Source organism: Lissotriton vulgaris, unplaced genomic scaffold (assembly GCF_964263255.1).
Source record: "Lissotriton vulgaris unplaced genomic scaffold, aLisVul1.2 SCAFFOLD_451, whole genome shotgun sequence".
Lineage (NCBI taxonomy): Eukaryota > Metazoa > Chordata > Amphibia > Caudata > Salamandridae > Lissotriton > Lissotriton vulgaris.
The window spans coordinates 500,906-520,128 of record NW_028248472.1 but is presented as its reverse complement, the minus strand read 5'-3'; positions in this window follow the sequence as shown (position 1 = coordinate 520,128).

The window sequence follows — 19,223 nt, the reverse complement described above, 5'->3', positions numbered from 1 at the left end:
AAGCTAAACCTGGAAGGGAAAATCTTGGTCACAAAAGCTGATGTACTACCAATCCTTTTATACATAGCTGTGGTTTACCTCCAACCAAAGCCATGCCATAAAAACTGAACAGGCTACTTTTAGTATTAAATCTTTTTTATTGAGCAACAAAAAAGAACTTTGCATCTCATACAGCCATCTGCACCAGCCCGAGCACGAGGCGGTCAAAGACAGTTCCACTGTGTATACATGACTATCGGGAGCCCCGACCGCTGGTATTAACACAGCAAGCCGCCTACAACCCATCCGGGCCGGTTGCGTCATAAAGATTGCAATGCAGGTGTAAATGGCGCTGATAATGAAGCAGGGATGAACAGAGAGAACAAAAGAAAAAAAAAACCCTCCTCCCACAACCAGCCCTCTCCTCGTCCACAGAGCAAGAACGAAAACCATAGTTGGTCACCTCTCTAGTGTGCGTCATCAAGTGTAGCGCTTGCCGGGGCTTTGCGTTTGCGCGGCTGCGTCTTAGGTTCTGGAAGCGGGGTGTCCGCAAGATGCAGCAGTCGTAAGTAGCGGGGCTACTCCAGTCAGCAGGGTCAGAAACGGCTGCCAGAGCGCTGCAAATTCTGCCCCTTTCCCTGCCTTAACCAATGACAGCTTCTCCATTCCCAGGATCGCCCAAAGCCTATGTTGCCAGCCCAGTTGCAGTGGGGGTTGGACGGCTCTTCAATGTGCTACAACATTCTGTACGGCTGCCCCTAGTGATAACGCAATAAGCCTCCCTCTCCAGGATTTGAAGGGGTACATCAGGGCGTTAGGAAGGCCCAGCAGGACATAGGCCGGGAATCTAGGTAGTTGAGTGTCTAGGTGTGAGTCTATCAAATCCAGGATTGGGGTCCAGTAAGGCTGGAGCCAGGCACAGCTCCAAAGCAGGTGTTCTAATGTTCCGAGTTCCCCACACCCTCTCCAACAGCGGTCGCTAACCCGGGGGTCCCATCGATGTAGCCGTTTGGGTGTATGGTACCAGTAGGTGGCAACTTAGGTCATGATAATACGGTGAGGCCTGTGTGGTACGCCAAGTGCCTGGCTCTCTAATAAACCCCCTCCCATTCCTTCCATGTGAGTTGTCGCCCCAGGTCCCTCTCCCATCTGACCCTCCCAGCGTTGTAGGTATGTATGTTAGTGAGGAGCAGGTGCTGGTAGAGGTCTGAAATCAGCTTTTTGTCGGATGTGCGTGTCAACAGCCACTTCTCGTATGGGGTGAGTTGGAGCTGTGCCCCGGGTTGGATCGATGGTTGTAGAACCCAGTGTCGGACCTGCAGGTAGGGCAACGATCTGTCTCGGAAACACCATAGTCCTCTTTCACCTTCTGGAAAGGGAGAATGCCTTTGAGGTCGAACATATGTCCCACGTTCCTGCAAGGAGTCGCCCTCCAGGTTGCATGGGCCCGAGAGTCGAGGCCAGGTGTGAAGTCAGGATTGTCCAAGATCGGTGTCATCGTTGAGGGGAAGGAGGTGAGACCCCATGCCATGGCCACCCTGTCCGACACATCAAGGACTGTGCTAGTGATCATTGAGGCATAAAGATTGGGGGTCTATGACAGCGCAGCAAAAACGGCATGCCCTGGAGTGGACGGCCCACCACCGCCTGGTCTTGAAAGAGCCAGTGTTTTCCTTTTGGTGCCACGCCCGTGCTGCCCCGGTGCGATGATGCATCTGTTCCAGTTCCGCCACTCGTTGAGTGAGTTCGGCTCTTTTCTGCACGCGTTCCCTATTATTAGCTGTAGCTATAGAGATAAATTCACTGCGGAGGACCGCTTTAAGGGCCGCCCTTTGTGTGGCTTTAGATGTATCCTCAATGGCGTTGTGCGTAAGGAACTGAGCGAGCGCTGTTCTAATCCGCTCCAGCGTGGCCGGAGTCTGTAAGAGGCCGTCTCGCAGTCTCCAGTGCCTCTGGGGAATGGGTGCGGCCGTGACGAGAAAGGACGCCACTACCCGCGAATGATCAGACAAAGAGGCCGGGAGTATCTCCACATCTTGTGCCTGAGGGATCAGTTGGGAAGAACACAAAAAATAATCAAGCCACGCATACGTTTTGTGGGCCGCTGAGTAGTACGTGTACGCCGTTGCGTGTGGGTGAGCATGTCTCCATAGATCAACGAGATCTAAGTCCAAATGTCAGTGTGTCCTGCTGCTGACAGTGCCCCCACCTGACCGGACCTCTGGCCAGAGCGGTCCGCAGTGTTGTGAAACACGAGATTAAGATCACCCCGAGTAGTAAGTGTGGATGTGTAGTGGCTGTGGCCGCTTCCAGAGCAGTGTGCAGAAAGTTCTCTTGACCTGCATTGGGAGGGTATACAGTGCCCACTAAAAACGGTTGGCCCGCTACTTGGAAGCGATGGACAAGTAACCTACCCCTGATCTCAGCCTCCTTCTGCAGGACCCTCCCCCCAAAGGATTTGGCTACTTGTATCGCTACCCGGGCTACCTTTTTATGGGCGGACGAAAAAAACTGCCAAGGAAAGGATCGGGACTTGAGTCTATGCTGATCTCTAGGCACCAAATGTGTTTCCTGTAGGAGGCAAATGTCTGCTTTCGAATGTTTCAGGAAGGATAGGACCGCTTTGCGCTTGACAGGGTTATTAAGCCCTCTCACGTTGAGCGAGAGAACTGTCAAGGGATGTGTCATTGTAAGTGGTCTGCGGGATTAGCTAAGCGCGGCGCCGGGCCTGCAAAAGTCTGTAGCGGGGTCATCCCCCGTCTTACGTGGACCGGCCTATGGATCCAGAGTGTGGACTCAGAATTCCGTGGACAAGGAGAACCTCCCCTCCCCCCCTCTCTTCCCCCAACACCCCTAGCTCCCAAACTCCCACTGCAGCCTCCCATTCCCCACCCTCCTACCCCTACCCCAACTGTGAGTGAGTCATAAGCGAACATTGTCCCAGTTCCAGTCATCAGTTGAACTGGATCCGTGGTAAAGTGTAGCGTTGACGGGTAGGCAATAGCAACGGCAACCTGTCGGCTCCCCGCCCCCACCCTCTCGCCGCTTGGCGGCTGTGCTCATCAATGTCTCATGGTGTGCTGGCTGTGTCCTTGGTCACTTCTTGGATAGCGGCTGCGTGTTCCTGTGCCACGGTCTCTGGGTCCGGCTTGCTGACCTTTTTCTTAGGGAGCTTGTGCCTCACTTTTTGCCAGCCATCTCTAGCGCTTGTCGGGGGCCCCGATTGTGACAGGGCGCGCCAGATTCGTCTCCCGAACCCTCCTCCTTGAGTTGATTATTTTTCATGCGGTCTTTTTGTCAGAAGGGTGGTTGTGTTGCTGTTGTTGTTCTTTTCCAGGTGGAAGTTGAGGTCTCCCAGTAGAATGTAGTCCTCGGAGGGGAGGGCGTGTGGGCTGATGAAGTCAGTGATGTCTTCGCTGAATTGTGTGCAGGGTCCTGGTGGCCTGTAGATGAGGGTGCCTCTGAGTGTGGTCTTGGGGTCGGTGTGGATCTGGAAGTGAAGGTGTTTGGCGGCTACGAGGTTATCGTCGGAACTGGTCGTGATGTGGATGGTGTTCTTATGGACGATGCCTCCTCCTGTTTGGTTGATGCGGTCCTTTCGGATGATCTTGTAGCCGTCCGGGATGGCTATGGCGATGTCGGGTGCTGATGAGGCATTCATCCAGGTTTCTGTAAGAAAGGCGACGTCCGGCGAAGTGGTGTCGATTAGGTTCCATAGTTCAATGGCGTGTCTGTGGACCGAACGGGTGTTAAGCAGGATGCACTTCAGGTGGTTAGTGTTGGAGTTCTGTTTGGAGTTTGTGGATTTGGTGTGGGTCCTGATGCAGTCGAACTTGCAGGAGTGGCAGGTGTAGGGTCCATGGGTGTGTCCTGGGGCGGCTTGGTAGCAGTCTGGGAGGCGGCCGGGGTTAAGTGCTGAGAGGGTGGTGGCGTCGTACGTTATGCGGGTGGAGTGGGTTTTACGGGGGGCAGGGGGTCTGGCGCTGGGCGCGGTGCAGGCGCGGACGGGCGTAGACGGGCTTACCTTTGGCGCGCACAGGGCGCGTCCGCTGCACGTGGATGCTGCGCGTAAGTGCATCTGTCATTAGTAGAAAGTGGAGGGGGCCGAAACGAGGGAGGAGCAGCTGGGAGGCGGGAGCGGGGTGGAGGGCCGGGCTGGGAGGCACAACAACAAACAACAAAATGGCAGCAAGCCAAAAGCCAAACAGGACGAGACTGGGACCCCAACAATCGCTCTGAAAAGGGAAGCGTCACCAGCACAATCAGGCACAAATAAATCAAGCAGGTAAAGGCAGCTATGCACACTCGAATAGCAATTAATGCGTAGCTCAGCAGTATAGCGCTACGATACAATTACAATCAGGCACAAATAATTGCAGGAGCAATGCGAGCAAAGCGCAACTGATTTCAGAGGCAAAGAGCAGTCTGGCAGTATAGCGCTACGATACCAGATTCAGAGCAGGGAGCAACGTGAGGAGCGACCGCTTCTGATGAGCCAGTGTTTGCCTGATTCTAGTTGGTGCCATTCCACTAATGTGCGCAGCTGCGTCGCCTGGAAGTATAGCGTGAGATCTGGCACGCCTACACTACCATGTTCAGGGGGAGCATGGCAATCGCATGTTTAAACCGCGGACGTCGACCGTTCCAAACAAAGCGCTCCAAATCCAATTGTGCCTTCTGAAGCCACCCTGCCGGTGGACGTAAAGGGAGGGTCTGGAATACATAAAGAATCTGGGGCAGCAGGGTCATCTTGGCAGCTGCGATCCGGCCCAGCCAGGATAAGGTGAGGTGCTTCCACCTCCTGAGATTGTCCCGGAGTCTCGCGCTGAGTCTAGTGGAGTTGGCCTCCGCGGTGGCCTGCATCGTCGGCGCCAGCAGGACTCCTAAGTAAGGGATGGCGGTCTCCGACCACTGTAGATCGAATTCTGCCTTGGCGTCCTCCAATACCTCCGGTGACAGTGATACATTCAGGGCCTCTGATTTCGCCACATTGATCTTAAAGCCCGACGCCAGTGCAAAGGTGTGAAGCTCTATAAAGAGAGCCCGGAGGGACTGCATCGGGTTGGTCAGGGATAGTAAGATATCAACAGCGTATAGACTGATCTTGTGCGTGTCTCCGCCAAAGGGGATGCCAGAAATGAGGTCGTGTTGCCTCACTCACTGCGCCAGCGGCTCCATATAGAGCGCGAACAGGAGGGGAGAGAGTGGGCACCCCTGTCTGGTCCCTCTGCCAATTTCAAACCGCGGGGAGGTGTGGCCGTTAACCCGGACTGCAGCATTAGGTTGGCGATAACAATTAAATATACGGTGCGAAGGGTCTCTCCTACTCCAAAGCGCTGTAGCACCAGGTCTAGATAGGGCCACTGCACCCTATCAAATGCCTTCTCCGCATCGATACATAAAGCCCGGCCTCGTCCGCGACCCGGCCTCGATGAGGTGAAGGACCCGCCTGGAATTGTCGTTCGTTTGCCGTTGTGGGATGAAGCCCGCCTTATCAGGCTCCACTAGTTGCTGCATATTCGGTGCTAGTCGTTCTGCAAGGATGCCGGTATAGAGCTTCAGATCGATATTCAATATTCGTTGAGTGAGTTCGGCTCTTTTCTGCACGCGTTCCCTATTATTAGCTGTAGCTATAGAGATAAATTCACTGCGGAGGACCGCTTTAAGGGCCGCCCTTTGTGTGGCTTTAGATGTTTCCTCGATGGCGTTGTGCGTAAGGAACTGAGCGAGCACTGTTCTAATCCGCTCCAGCGTGGCCGGAGTCTGTAAGAGGCCGTCTCGCAGTCTCCAGTGCCTCTGGGGAACGGGTGCGGCTGTGACGAGAAAGGACGCCACTACCGGGGAATGATCAGACAAAGAGGCCGGGAGTATCTCCACATCTTGTGCCTGAGGGATCAGTTGGGAGGAACACAAAAAATAATCAAGCCGCGCATGCGTTTTGTGGGCCGCTGAGTAGTACGTGTACGCCGTTGCGTGTGGGTGAGCATGCCTCCATAGATCAACGAGATCTAAGTCCGAAATGTGAGTGTGTCCCGTTGCTGACAGTGCCCCCACCTGACCGGACCTCTAGCCAGAGCGGTCCGCAGTGTTGTGAAACACGAGATTAAGATCACCCTGAGTAGTAAGTGTGGATGTGTAGTGGCTGTGGCCGCTTCTAGAGCAGTGTGCAGAAAGTTCTCTTGACCTGCATTGGGAGCGTATACAGTGCCCACTAAAAACGGTTGGCCCGCTACTTGGAAGCGATGGACGAGTAACCTACCCCTGATCTCAGCCTCCTTCTGCAGGACCCTCCCCCCAAAGGATTTGGCTACTTGTATCGCTACCCCGGCTATCTTTTTATGGGCAGACGAAAAAAACTGCCAAGGAAAGGATCGGGACTTGAGTCTATGCTGATCTCTAGGCACCAAATGTGTTTCCTGTAAGAGGCAAATGTCTGCTTTCGAATGTTCCAGGAAGGATAGGACCGCTTTGCGCTTGACAGGGTTATTAAGCCCTCTCACGTTGAGCGAGAGAACTGTCAAGGGATGTGTCATTGTAAGTGGTCTGCGGGATTAGCTAAGCGCAGCGCCGGGCCTGCAAAAGCCTGTAGCGGGGTCATCCCCCGTCTTACGTGGACCGGCCTATGGATCCAGAGTGTGGACTCAGAATTCCGTGGACAAGGAGAACCTCTCCTCCCCCCCTCTCTTCCCCCAACACCCCTAGCTCCCAAACTCCCACTGCAGCCTCCCATTCCCCACCCACCTACCCCTACCCCAACTGTGAGTGAGTCATAAGCGAACATTGTCCCAGGTCCAGTCATCAGTCCAACTGGATTCGTGGTAAAGTGTAGCGTTGACGGGTAGGCAATGGCAACGGCAACCTGTCGGCTCCCCGCCCCCACCCTCTCGCCGCTTGGCGGCTGTGCTCATCAGGGGCCCCAGTCACAATGTCTCATGGTGTGCTGGCTGTGTCCTTTGTCACTTCTTGGATAGCGGCTGCGTGTTCCTGTGCCACGGTCTCTGGGCCCGGCTTGCTGACCTTTTTCTTAGGGCGCTTGTGCCTCACTTTTTGCCAGCCGTCTCCAGCGGTTGTCGGGGGCGCCGATTGTGACGGGGCACGCCAGATTCGTCTCCCGAACCCTCCTCCTTGTGCGGGATGCCCAGTAGGTCATAGGTGTCACTTAGGGATCTGAGCTGCTGCAGGGTCCCTTTCCATTTAAAAATGATGCCAATGTACATATGCCTAGAACCCCTCATGGTGAAAAACAAAGCTCTACTACAAGACATTGGGGAGAAAACTACAGCAAGACAACTGACCACAGACATTGAAAATCAAACAACAATGAACACTATCGCCAACTGACTGGAAAAAAAGACAGCTGAAACATGGAAACAAGTAAGCTGGAAACACCTGACCAATGAGCAAAGATACTTAGCCTGGATGGTTGTCCACAAATGCCTCCCCACCAGACAGTTCCAACATCGCAGAGGGATGGCGAGAACACAAAAATGCCCCAGAGAAAGCTGCCTACACGAAGAAACCACAACTCATCTGATGTGGATCTGCCTATATGCACAGAAACTATGGAAGAAGCTGGGCAAGCTCCTAAAACACTTCACCTCCATGACAAACCTACAACATGAGAACATTCCATTCTCTACGGCCTGGTTCTACCCTCCGCAGACAAAGAGACCGCATGAAAAATAATCAACGCAGGGAAAGAAACCCTGTAGCTCTCCACAAACAACTGACCACAATTGAATTATTAAAGTTATGTTTCAATAAAGCAATGATATATGTAATGTATGACATTAAAAATTTAGGCCAGGCGGAAGCTAGCCAAACATGGAAATATAAAGAGTGGGCCAAATGGCTAATTAAAGCATCACAAAAGACCCCCCAACATGGGGTAAGTCTTAATATATTAATGAATCTAGATGGAAACCACCAAGTTCAAGTTCAAGGTTAAAATTTGTATAGCGCACTATTCACCCAGAGGGTCTCAAGGCGCTTGAGTGCAGGGGGGGGGGGGGGGTCGGTACTTTACTTATCGAATATCCAAGTTTTTAGTTGTTTCCTGAAGGAGAGGTGGTTCTGTGTAAGGCGGTGGTGGGTGGGGAGAGAATTCCAGGTCTTGGCCGCTAAGTTGGAGAAGGATCTTCCCCCCATAGTGGATCTTTGGATTCGTGGAATTGCGGCAAGGGCTTGATTGAACGATCGAAGTTGGCGGGTGGGGGTGTAAAAGGACAGGCGCGTGTTGAGGTATTCGGGTCCTAGGTCGTAGAGGGCTTTGTGTGCGTGGGTGAGGAGACGGAACGTTATTCTCTTGTTAATGGGGAGCCAGTGGAGGTCTTTCAGGTGAAAGGAAATGTGAGCTTGGCGGGGGACGTCTAGGATGAGTCTGGCTGAGGCGTTTTGGATGCGTTGGAGTTTTTTCCTGTAGTTTGGCTGTGGTTCCGGTGTAAAGGGTGTTTCCGTAGTCCAGTCGGCTTGTGACCAGTGCATGGGTGACCGTCTTTCTTGTTTCGGTGGGGATCCAGCGGGATATTTTTTTGAGCATACGTAGGATGTTGAAGCATGATGATGATACGGCGTTGACTTGTCTGGTCATCGAGAGGGAGGAGTCTAGGATGAACCCCAGGTTATGTGCGTGGTCCGTTGGTTTGGGTGCATTTCCCAGGGCCGGTGGCCACCATGAGTCGTCCCAAGCGGAGGGGGATGATCCTAAGATGAGGACTTCCGTTTTATCAGAGTTCAGTTTTAAACGGCTGTTATTCATCCACTCGGCTACTTCTTTCATCCCTTCGTGTAGGTTGGTGTTGGCGGTGTTTGGGTCATTGGTGAGGGAGAGGATCAGCTGGGTGTCGTCTGCGTAGGAGATGATGTTGAGGTTGTGTTGGCGAGCGATGGATGCGAGGGGACTCATGTATACGTTGAAGACGGTGGGGCTGAGTGATGATCCTTGTGGTACGCTACAGATGACTTCGGTGGCCTCTGATCTAAAAGGGGGGAGGCGGACTCTCTGGGTTCTTCCGGCGAGGAAAGAGATGATCCAGTCCAGTGCTTTTCCTTGTATTCCGACGTTGCTGAGGCGTTGTATAAGGGTGCTGTGACAGACTGTGTCGAAGGCTGCGGAGAGGTCAAGTAGGATGAGGGCAGCTGTTTCTCCGTTGTCCAGTAGAGTTCGAATGTCATCTGTTGCTGCGATGAGGGCGGTCTCGGTACTTTGTTTGGCTCGGAAGCCAGACTGCGAAGGGTCAAGGGATTTGTTGGATTCGAGGTGGCCTGTAGTTGAGGGTGCCTCTGAGTGTGGTCTTGGGGTCGGTGTGGATCTGGAAGTGAAGGTGTTCGGCAGCTGCGAGGTTATCGTCGGAACTGGTTGTGATGTGGATGGTGTTCTTATGGACGATGGCGATGCCTCCTCCTGTTTGGTTGATGCGGTCCTATCGGATGATCTTGTAGCCGTCCGGTATGGATATGGCGATGTCGGGTGCTGATGAGGCGTTCATCCAGGTTTCTGTAAGAAAGGCGACGTCCGGCGAAGTGGTGTCGAGTAGGTTCCATAGAGTGAAGTAGTGTGGCTCACTGGTTAGAGGCGGCAGACCCGAGAGCAGAGGACGGCCCGGGACCAGGGTTTGATTCCCGGCGCTGCAGGTTTCTGGACCAGGGTCAGCGGACTCGATAATTCTCTCGCCTCGGTGCCCACTCTGATCAGCGATCACACTCGGCAACTCTGGGCATTAGCTTGCCTCATCTTCACTAACGGCCCCACCAGACCGCCGGGGATGCCTGGTCTCACCCTGGAGATACCCATTAAGGGACCATCTCTCAGGGAAGCCAGGAAGTGTTTCGCAGCGGACGAAGCGCCTTGGGACCCTACGGGTAAGTAGTGCGCTATATAAATGCCAATACATTTACATAGTTCAATGGCGTGTCTGTGGACCGAACGGGTGTTGAGCAGGATGCACTTCAGGTGGTTAGTGTCGGAGTTCTGTTTGGAGTTTGTCGATTTGGTGTGGGTCCTGATGCAGTCGAACTTGCAGGAGTGGCAGGTGAAGGGTCCATGGGTGTGTCCTGGGGCAGCTTGGTAGCAGTCTGGGAGGCGGCCGGGGTTAAGTGCTGAGAGGGTGGTGGCGTCGTACGTTATGCGGGTGGAGTGGGTTTTACGGGGGGCAGGGTGTCTGGCGCTGGGCGCGGTCCAGGCGCGGACGGGCGTAGACGGGCTTACCTTTGGCACGCCTTCGGCGCGCATAGGGCGTGCCCGCTGCGCGGAAGTGCATCTGTCATTAGTAGAAAGTGGTGGGGGCCGGAACAAGGGAGGAGCAGCTGGGAGGCGGGAGCGGGGTAGAGGGCCGGGCGCTACGATACCAGATTCAGAGCAGGGAGAAGCGTGAGGAGCGACCGCTTCTGATGAACTCAAGACGGTCACAGCGCTTGCTCTGGAGGATAGAGCCTAACCTTTCTATGGGAGGGAGGAGCAGCTGGGAGGCGGGAGTGGGATGGAGGGCCGGGCTGGGAGGCACAACAACAAACAACAAAATGGCAGCCAGCAAAAGCCAAACAGGACGAGACTGGGGTCCCAACAATCGCTATGAAAAGGGAAGCGTCACCGGCACAATCAGGCACAAATAAATAAAGCAGGTAAAGGCAGCAATGCACACTCGAATAGCAATTAATACGTAGCTCAGCAGTATAGCGCTACGATACAATTACAATCAGGCACAAATAATTGCAGGAGCAATGCTTGCAAAGCGCAACTGATTTCAGAGGCAAAGAGCAGGATGGCAGTATAGCGCTACAATACCAGATTCAGAGCAGGGAGCAGCGTGAGGAGCAACCGCTTCTGATGAGCTCAGGACGGTCACCAAAGTACATGTCTGCGAGCACCACACTTTGGACTGGTAAAAAGTACACCACCCTACAAGGGATTGGTTAAAATGTATCATGCACCAAAATCTTTACAAATAAAGATATATTTTTACAACAAAAAAATCTGTAGGTGCCAGTGGTTACTGAGTAGGAGCTGTTCTATCCCTAAAGAAGGATGGCAATGAGTGGGTGGTTGTATATGCATCTCGCACCCTGACACAAGTGGGCAGAAGATTTTCAATAATAGGGAAAGAATTACTCGCTCCAGCTTGAGCTGTAGAGTGTTTCAGGGTGTCTGTTCGGGGCAGGAAATTCAAAATCTGTGCAAACCATAACTCTTTAGTGAATATTCCAAAAACAGGAGGTGGGAAAAATATAAGAGCACAGTTAGCACGATTGGCTTCAAAGTTGCAAATGTATTATTATGATATTGTATGTGTTCCAGACAAAAATACTTGTGGTGCTGATAGGTTGTCACAGTTACCAGCGGAATCGTGCAACGCACAGGAAATGGATGAGAGTGGACGTGATGTGGCGTACATGTATGAAGATGTGATGTGTTGTAGGAACAGAGATGTGGTGAATGGATTGGAGTTGCCTGAGGTGAAATGGATAGAGGAAATGAAAAAAGATGTGGTGGTGTTGGATGTAAAAAAAAACAATTGTAAATGGGTGGCCATTGGACTGGAAATTGCAAGTTGAATTTAGCACATTTTGGAAGGTAAAGGAGGAATTATCCTTTTCTAATGGTATTGTCCTAAGAGGAGATAGGTTTGTATCGCCTATTGGGAAGCGCAAGAACATTATCAAGTTAGGACATGAAGGCCATTGGAGGATGTCAAGCATGTAGTGAAAAGTTTAAGAAGAAATTTGGAGGTCAGGTTTGGATAGTTTGGTGGATCGCTGGGTGAGGGAATCTTATGCATGCATGTCAAGTGACAAAGTGATTAACCCAGTGGCGGTACCTTTGCAAACAGTACATTTATGTGATGGGCCATGGTGGAAAGTAGCAATTGATATTATGGGGCCATTTACCACATTACTATCCAATGAGGCATATGCCATTGTTCTCATTGGGCATTAATCTAAGTGGGAAGAAGTTCATATGAATGGCAGTGTGACCACAGAGGTGGTTATTGATTTTTTGGAGGATGTCTTTTGCAGGGAAGGTGTACCAGAGTCGTTGATGTCTGATAATGGGGTGGAGCTTACATCAAGTAAGATGCAGTCGCTTTTGTAAAAGTGTGGTGTTAATCATGTAAGCACGTCATTGGATTATCCCAAAAGTAATGGCCAGGTTGAGCGGTTCAATGGAATTGTCAAATAGGAAATACAATTGGCACTTAAGTTTGGGCTATCATGGAAGAAAGCTCTTTGAAGTATGTTGATATAAAACACGATTACACCTCATTCAATAACAGGTAGAATGCCATTTAAGGTGTTAAGAGGAAGGACACCTTCTTCAAAACTTGTACCTTGCTTGTTGAGCATTAAGAAGGAAGAAAAAGGGAAGTCAGAAGTTGAGCTTCTGATGAAGAAGAATGTGGAACGGAGTCAAACTGAGGTCATTACCAGAATCAACATTATTGTTATTATTATTTGAAGCTTGTAAAGCGCACAGCTGCCCCCAGCGGGCGTTTTCCGGCTCTAAGACAGGCGGCAGGTGCGGGTACTCATAGAGGGCTAAGAGTGGGAAAACAGCCAGGTCTTCAAGTGGCATCGGAAAATAGATTTAGATTCAGCCATCCGCAAGGACATTGTCAGGCTGTTCCAGGCTTTGGCCGTGACCACTGCGAAAGCTCTGCCACCCATTCTGGAGCGGCGAAAACGGAGAGTCACCTAAAGGCGGAGATGGTTTGATCTGAGTGAGCAGTTAGACTGAGCATGCTTAAGTCGGGCTCTAAGATTATTGATCAACCTGACTGCCGCGTTCTAAATAATCTGTAAGTGTTTGATCAGGTAGGCAGAAGCCCCAGCGTGAAGACAGGTGGCATAGTCCAAATGTGAGGTGATCAGGGTGTGAACAATGGTATGGCAAAATTCCCGAGGGAGAAAAGGGAGAATTTTGCGAATCATGTACAATTTACTGAAAAACGCTGATGAAACCTGGTCAAATTGAGATTTACAGGATAACTCGTTGTTGAACCGGAATCCGAGATTCCTGGCTGAGTCCACAGGTTCACCACAGTCCACCATCATAGAGGTGCAGGAGGGTTTTTTGGTGAAAAAACAGCACCTCGGTTTTATCAGAGTTGAGCCTAAGTGTGTTTGATGCCAACCGGGTGGAGATGTTGCACAAGCAGTGTCTAAAATTAGAGAAAGCTGCTTCAGAGTAATGCTTAAATGAGAACACCAATTGTGTGTTGTCAGCATAAGAAATCACTCTGACACCACAAGATTCTACCACTGAGGCCAGAGGAGGGAGATTTACATCAATAGCGGGTTCAGTGCGGAGCCCGAAGGGACTCCACAGTTAAGTGGTTTTCCTCTGACACAAATGGCTGAAGGGAGACCGGTTGAGTGCGGCGATCTTGAAAGGATCTGATCCAGGCTAGAGGGGTACCCTGAATCCCAAGATTGTATAGTCTCTCAAGCAAAATATCATGAAAGACCGTATCGAATGCTGCGGACAGGTCGAGAAGCACCAGCATCGCTGCTTCACCTGTGTCCAAACATTCACAAATGGTTTCAGAAACCTCCAGCAGCGCAGTCTCTGTGCTATATCCGGATCTAAACCCGGATTGTGAGTCGTGTAAATGATGGCACACCTCAAGATAGCTCGATAATTGCTCCTGAACTACTTTTTCTTGGACTTTGGCTCGTTTAGGTAGCAGGGAGATAAGCGGTGTTTTTTTAAAAACGGAAGGATTCGCATCTGTTTTTTTCAAAATAGGCATTAGCATGGTCTGTTTCCAGGTCGAGGGAAAGCCCCAGTTCACAGGGAGGTGTTCCAAATCAAGTTCAAACGAGAGATAATGACAGGGGCTAAAGAGCTAAATAATAATGCCAGGCAGGGGTCCTTTGTGGAGCTTGATTTACAGGCGAGCAATTTCTGGAGTGCTAAATGAGTGGAGATCAGGTGAAAGGTGGTGAATGGCTCACTATTGGTTACCACTGAGTTTTGAACCGGGCAATCCAGAGTAGGGCCGAACGTAGCGTAAATGTCTAACATTTTATCTTGAAAGAAGTCCAATAGTCCATTGCAGAGTTCCTGAGTAGGGGGAATCATGCTAGATAATGCGAATGGTTTAGTAAAATCTTTCACTATTTAAACAAGCCTTTACAATGCAATAGGTCTTGCGTTTGTGAGAGAGGTATTGGCACTGAAAATTAAGTCTGGGCGAATTTTGCGGATTTGCGATCTGCAAATTTGCGCGAAATCGGCAAAAAAATCTGCGAGTTCGCAAAAAAATTTGTGAACTCGCGGATCTGCCCAAAAGACTGTTTCCCACTGTCTACAGTGGCTAACAGTAAGTGCTACCTCGTTGGGTAAATGTATAGTGCTTTTCCTACACTACAGCTGCGTAAAATGCCAGAAGAGTTTTCTCCAGTGACCATGTGTGTGTTACTATGCCATCGCGCCGAAGGGCGCAGGGGTTCCTTGAGTTAGCTGTTCATAAAAAATGTTAAAAAATCCAACGGCTCGCGAGTTTGTGAATTTTCGGCAATTTCGCGAGATTCGCTGAACGCGAAATTGCCAAAAATCCGCAAATTTCGCGAGCGTAACGGATTTTTGGCCCATGCTTACTGAAAATGACAATGTATTTTATCTATGTGTTTTGGTTTAGTGTGGAGTGGATGTAAGTAGTTTGGAGTGGAACTATTTGGGCAGAATTGGAATTCTTAGTTGTGGTGTTTTATGGGGTGGAATTGTGTGGTGTGCAGAATATTTATGTCGTGCAATTACGTCACATGTTGAATACGTGGGTGAGAGCTGTATAGAACAGATAGAAATTAAGATATAGAGGGATAGGTAGTTTATGCAAGAAGTGATGAAGGAACTCTAGATGGAGTAGCAGAAAGTGTGTGAGGGAGAGAGAAAGAAGGGGAGAGCATGCTAGAGATGCATAAAGAGGGAGCACCAAGTGGCAAGAAGTGTTATAAACAAGTTACCTATATTCCACTTCAACCGCACAAGTTAATCAAACCCTAAAACTATCCCCACATTTACAAATCACGTCCTCTGCTTACACAAGCCCCAGATGCTCACTTGTTAGGTTGTAGAATTTGTTTGTTTTGAGCAGTGCCGAAAGGCTCCAAATACCCCATTGTACCGCCAGATCAATTCCAGGGCAAGTTTCTGCAGCATTGCAGCACCAAGAAAGTGCAAGGAAACCGCTGAACGGACCTCACTCCTAGCCCGCCTCGAAAGAGAACTCCCACCAATGTAATTCTGACATTGGACGTCTAGCCAGTAAGATGTGTACCTTGTTCCTTCACTATATGGCTGTTATTAATGCCTGCTGCCAAAGTATAAGTAGAAAATATGCGTCTATATTTTTATAACTATTTATATGAATCCTTTTTTTCTGGTTTAACGACAGGTATTTTCTATGCAAAAAAAGTGCCATAAATCACAAAACTTTGATGAATACATATAAGAAATTTTTATTATGATTGTCTAAAACTTATTCATTTTTTTATGTATGTACTTTTCCTGCTTTAGTGTTTTTTGAAAGTGAGAATATTGGCAGTTTTAAGATGACGGGGTTTATTAGTGAACCACACAGTAGGGTTTGTTCTCCAAATAAGCTACAAACATTGAGCAGCTGGGATGAATTTAGATCTAATCCGGGCGGGAGGAGGTGGTGGTGGGAGGGCAGCACGGTCGAGATTAAGTGAATTGCAACAGGCACAAAAGCTTAACATGCACCCTCAGTGTAACTCGAGCATGTAAAGGATTAGGAACACAAAACGAATGTAAAGCACAGCAGACTTGAAGTGTGCAGTGTGCTGAGCATGAGGCACACAAAAAAAATAAGCGAGGCAGCCGTGAAGTGAGCTCCATGATGAGCCAGGAGAAAAAAAGGCAAAACGGAAGACTTATAAGAAGTGCTTCTGGCAGTCAGAGTAGAGAGCACGCACCCACGGTTAAACATGAGCAGGCACGAAATAAAAAAGGAGTCACCAAAGGAACACATAAACACCAAAAGCATAAGGATACAGTACTTGGCCGGTGCTCCGTGGGAGGAAACAAAAAAAGCCAAGATATACAGGATGCTACATTATCAGATTGCCTTTTGGATGAAAACAGATTAAGTCAGCAGAGGATCACTGAAATTATCTCTTTCTTGGCAAACCACAATCTAAATCAAACAACATCCAAGTTAGTGTGGCACCTGGTGAACTGGATCATGTCTAAAGGATCATAAACACGGAATGTAATCATGAAACATTCATTTAGTTTAACATTTCCAGTATTGGCCATGTGTTGCATTGATTGCATTTTTATAAACAAATTAGCCCAATGATGCAAGTCACCGAACAGGGTCAGGCAAAAGCCAGTCTTTCCTCACATGCAAAAGCTGTGTCATAAACATTCAAACCATTAGCTCTACAACAGTAACAGCTGAAGGAAATGCAATGGCTGATAGACCATCATTCAGCTAGGAAAAGTGTAAAAAGATACTGTCCCGCTACAGCTGGGCACTCAGAGGCATGGCTGCCTCGTGGAGAACCAATACAAATCTGGTTACGGCTCTCCTTTTTCTCAATGCTGGTTGGTCTCACACTCCAAATATGGCCAAATGACAGTCATGTGTTAATGTTTTTATTTTTTGTTATCATAGTCCTTTTAGCTCATGGAAAAGGTGGCATAATGGGATGGGGGTAATGAGAATTTCTTTTAATACTTCTTAGTTCCCATGATGCCTCAATCTAGATTTCCACTGATTGCCTTGGAGACGGACTAGATGAGGCTTTTTAGCTAAACCTGTTATATGTAGAGCACGTTGAGAAGAATCCGCAGTAAAAATGCCTTCTCTCCCCAACTGGACCAAGAGACAGGATTTCAGAAATACTGGGGCATATTATCAAGGGGGCTTATCTCCGCTTTTTTGGCTTTAAAAGCCAAGAAAGCGGAGATAAAATTATCTCCCTATTACCGAGCTGCCGCTAACACCAGTTAGTGACAGCTAGTAGGAGATAGCGACCATCTTGGGCCCCATTTTGCATGTCAGTGATATTTATCACTAATGAGATGCAAAGTGGGCGTGCCAAGATGTTAGAGACTGAAAACAGTCGCTAACATCGCTATCTCCTATTACCAGCTTTTGGAGATATTCGCGCTAAGCGGGAATATCTCCAAAAGCTAACACCTGCCCTGAGCAGTTCTTAGCCATGTTATCCAATGGGAGGTGGATAACATGGCTAAGAGCATTAGCTCGCTAAAGCATGAATATCGCTGACTTTTCAGCGATATTCATGCTTTGCGGCGATTTTTACCGCATTTGCGTTAAACCTTGGTAATACCAAGGTTTATTTGCGGTAAACATCGCCGCAGCGCTGCGGTAAATTATTGTCTCTAACCAAGCAATAGTGATAATTATCGCTATTGCTTGGTAATATGCCCCACAGTGCTTTGCATGGACTCATTTAGACTCCTCGAAATGTCCAGTGCTAGCTGTAGGCAAGCAGTTCTTATTGCAGAAGTTAGCGGGAACGTTGCAATGAACTACAGTGTGCGCAGTTTATCACAAGCAAAACGGGCAACGTCCACTATGCAAATAATATGCGTTTCATTTTTGGTTGAAGTGACAGAGTTCATATAGTGGTCAGTAAGGGAAATCATTTACAATTTTTGACCCCCAATCACATTTAAGAAAGTACAAAACGGAAAAAAAACGTATTAATGCTTGCAACTGTACTGAAGTAGCGGTCGGGCTTCAAGGAGCCTTCAGGGGGGATGTATGTCATTACGACGCGGTGTTTACACCATGCTACCATTATAACGCAGTTATCACAATGCAAGTCGTTACAACGACTTGCGTTGGAGGGCGCTGGATTGTGGATTATTTTAATTTTCTATTCCAACTCCAGCCGACGTAACAGTAAGGAAGGTGTTGGAATCTAGTAACGACTTGCGTTGTGATGGCTGCGTCGTAAAGGCCCCGCGGTGTAAACACTGCGTTGTAAAGGATGTTTCCCTTCAGCGGTCACTCAGGTGCCAATGTTTGTTGGCAAAGCACCGGGGCCTTGGGTCTTCAGTGCCATCATTGTTACTGTTTCACACATGGTGAATAGTAAATGGGAAAAGACGAGTACAGAAGAAATAAAACAGCACCTGGGATAGACGCTCTAGAACACCAACGGGACTTCTGCACATCGAAGTTGATAGCGGTTTAAAGCCCGCCGAGAAAATCCTCTTCGGTCGAGGGAGCCACTTCTCTGGTCTCTCCCACACGTATCCCTACCGCCTATGACGCTTTTGCTCGCTGTTCCTAACGCGACTGTGACTTTGTTTCCTGTGACAACTCTCCTAGTCACGTTCTATGCAATGAATTAAGGGATTTAGCTTCATGCAAAAATGCCTTTCAATAACAATGGGAAAGATATAGTTGCTTAGATCAACTTAAGAGTTACTTCAAACATCTCGGGCAGATTTACAAGCCCCTTGCACCAATTTTTAAAGTGTAAAAGTGACGCAAAAGTGGTGCAAAGGGCTTGTAAATCTGCCCTGTCATCTCCTATCCATCAGACCTTTGAGAAAGTTAAAACTTTCAGTACAATTGCTTAAAAAAGCTTAAAATTGCTTAGGTGTTGAAAGGTGCAGTGAAACTTGAAGATGGGAGAGTGCGGATTTTATGGCATGTGAGTGAGTGCAAGAGAGTTAGCGGACATAATGGTCAGGAGTGTGGTATGCATGACCCTAAGTGGATACTTGATGGGTGATGAGGTGTGTTCAAGGGTTGAAGCAAACGCTAGGGTGAGTGAGATGTGTGGGAGTTGTGGGGTAGCCAATGGTGGAGGTCAGAGGGATCCAGATGTGAGAGTACTTCGAAGTGCGAGAGGCAGTAAATTGCCTGATCATATTAAAGAGTTTGTGATGGAATAATATTATATTTTAGTTATTTACAGTGTGCATATTTATTTCTTGGTAGTTGGTGTTCTAAGAGGGAAATGAGCAAGTGTCATTCATCTATTGTTGTTTTGTTGTGTTTGTTATTTGTATTGAGGGGAAGGTGTGTGGGACATTGGAGTGTTGTGAGTGGTAGGTTGGTGAGGGACATGATCGGTATTAGAATAGGAACATTGGGGGCAGTTGGCCAGGAGTAGCTGTTGTGCTGGTCTTGCTGGCATGGCTCTCTATGTATGAAGAACCAGGAACCCATGAATAAACACTTTGAAGTTAATATTACCTATCGGAGGTGGAGTCATTCTTAACCTGTGGTACTGAA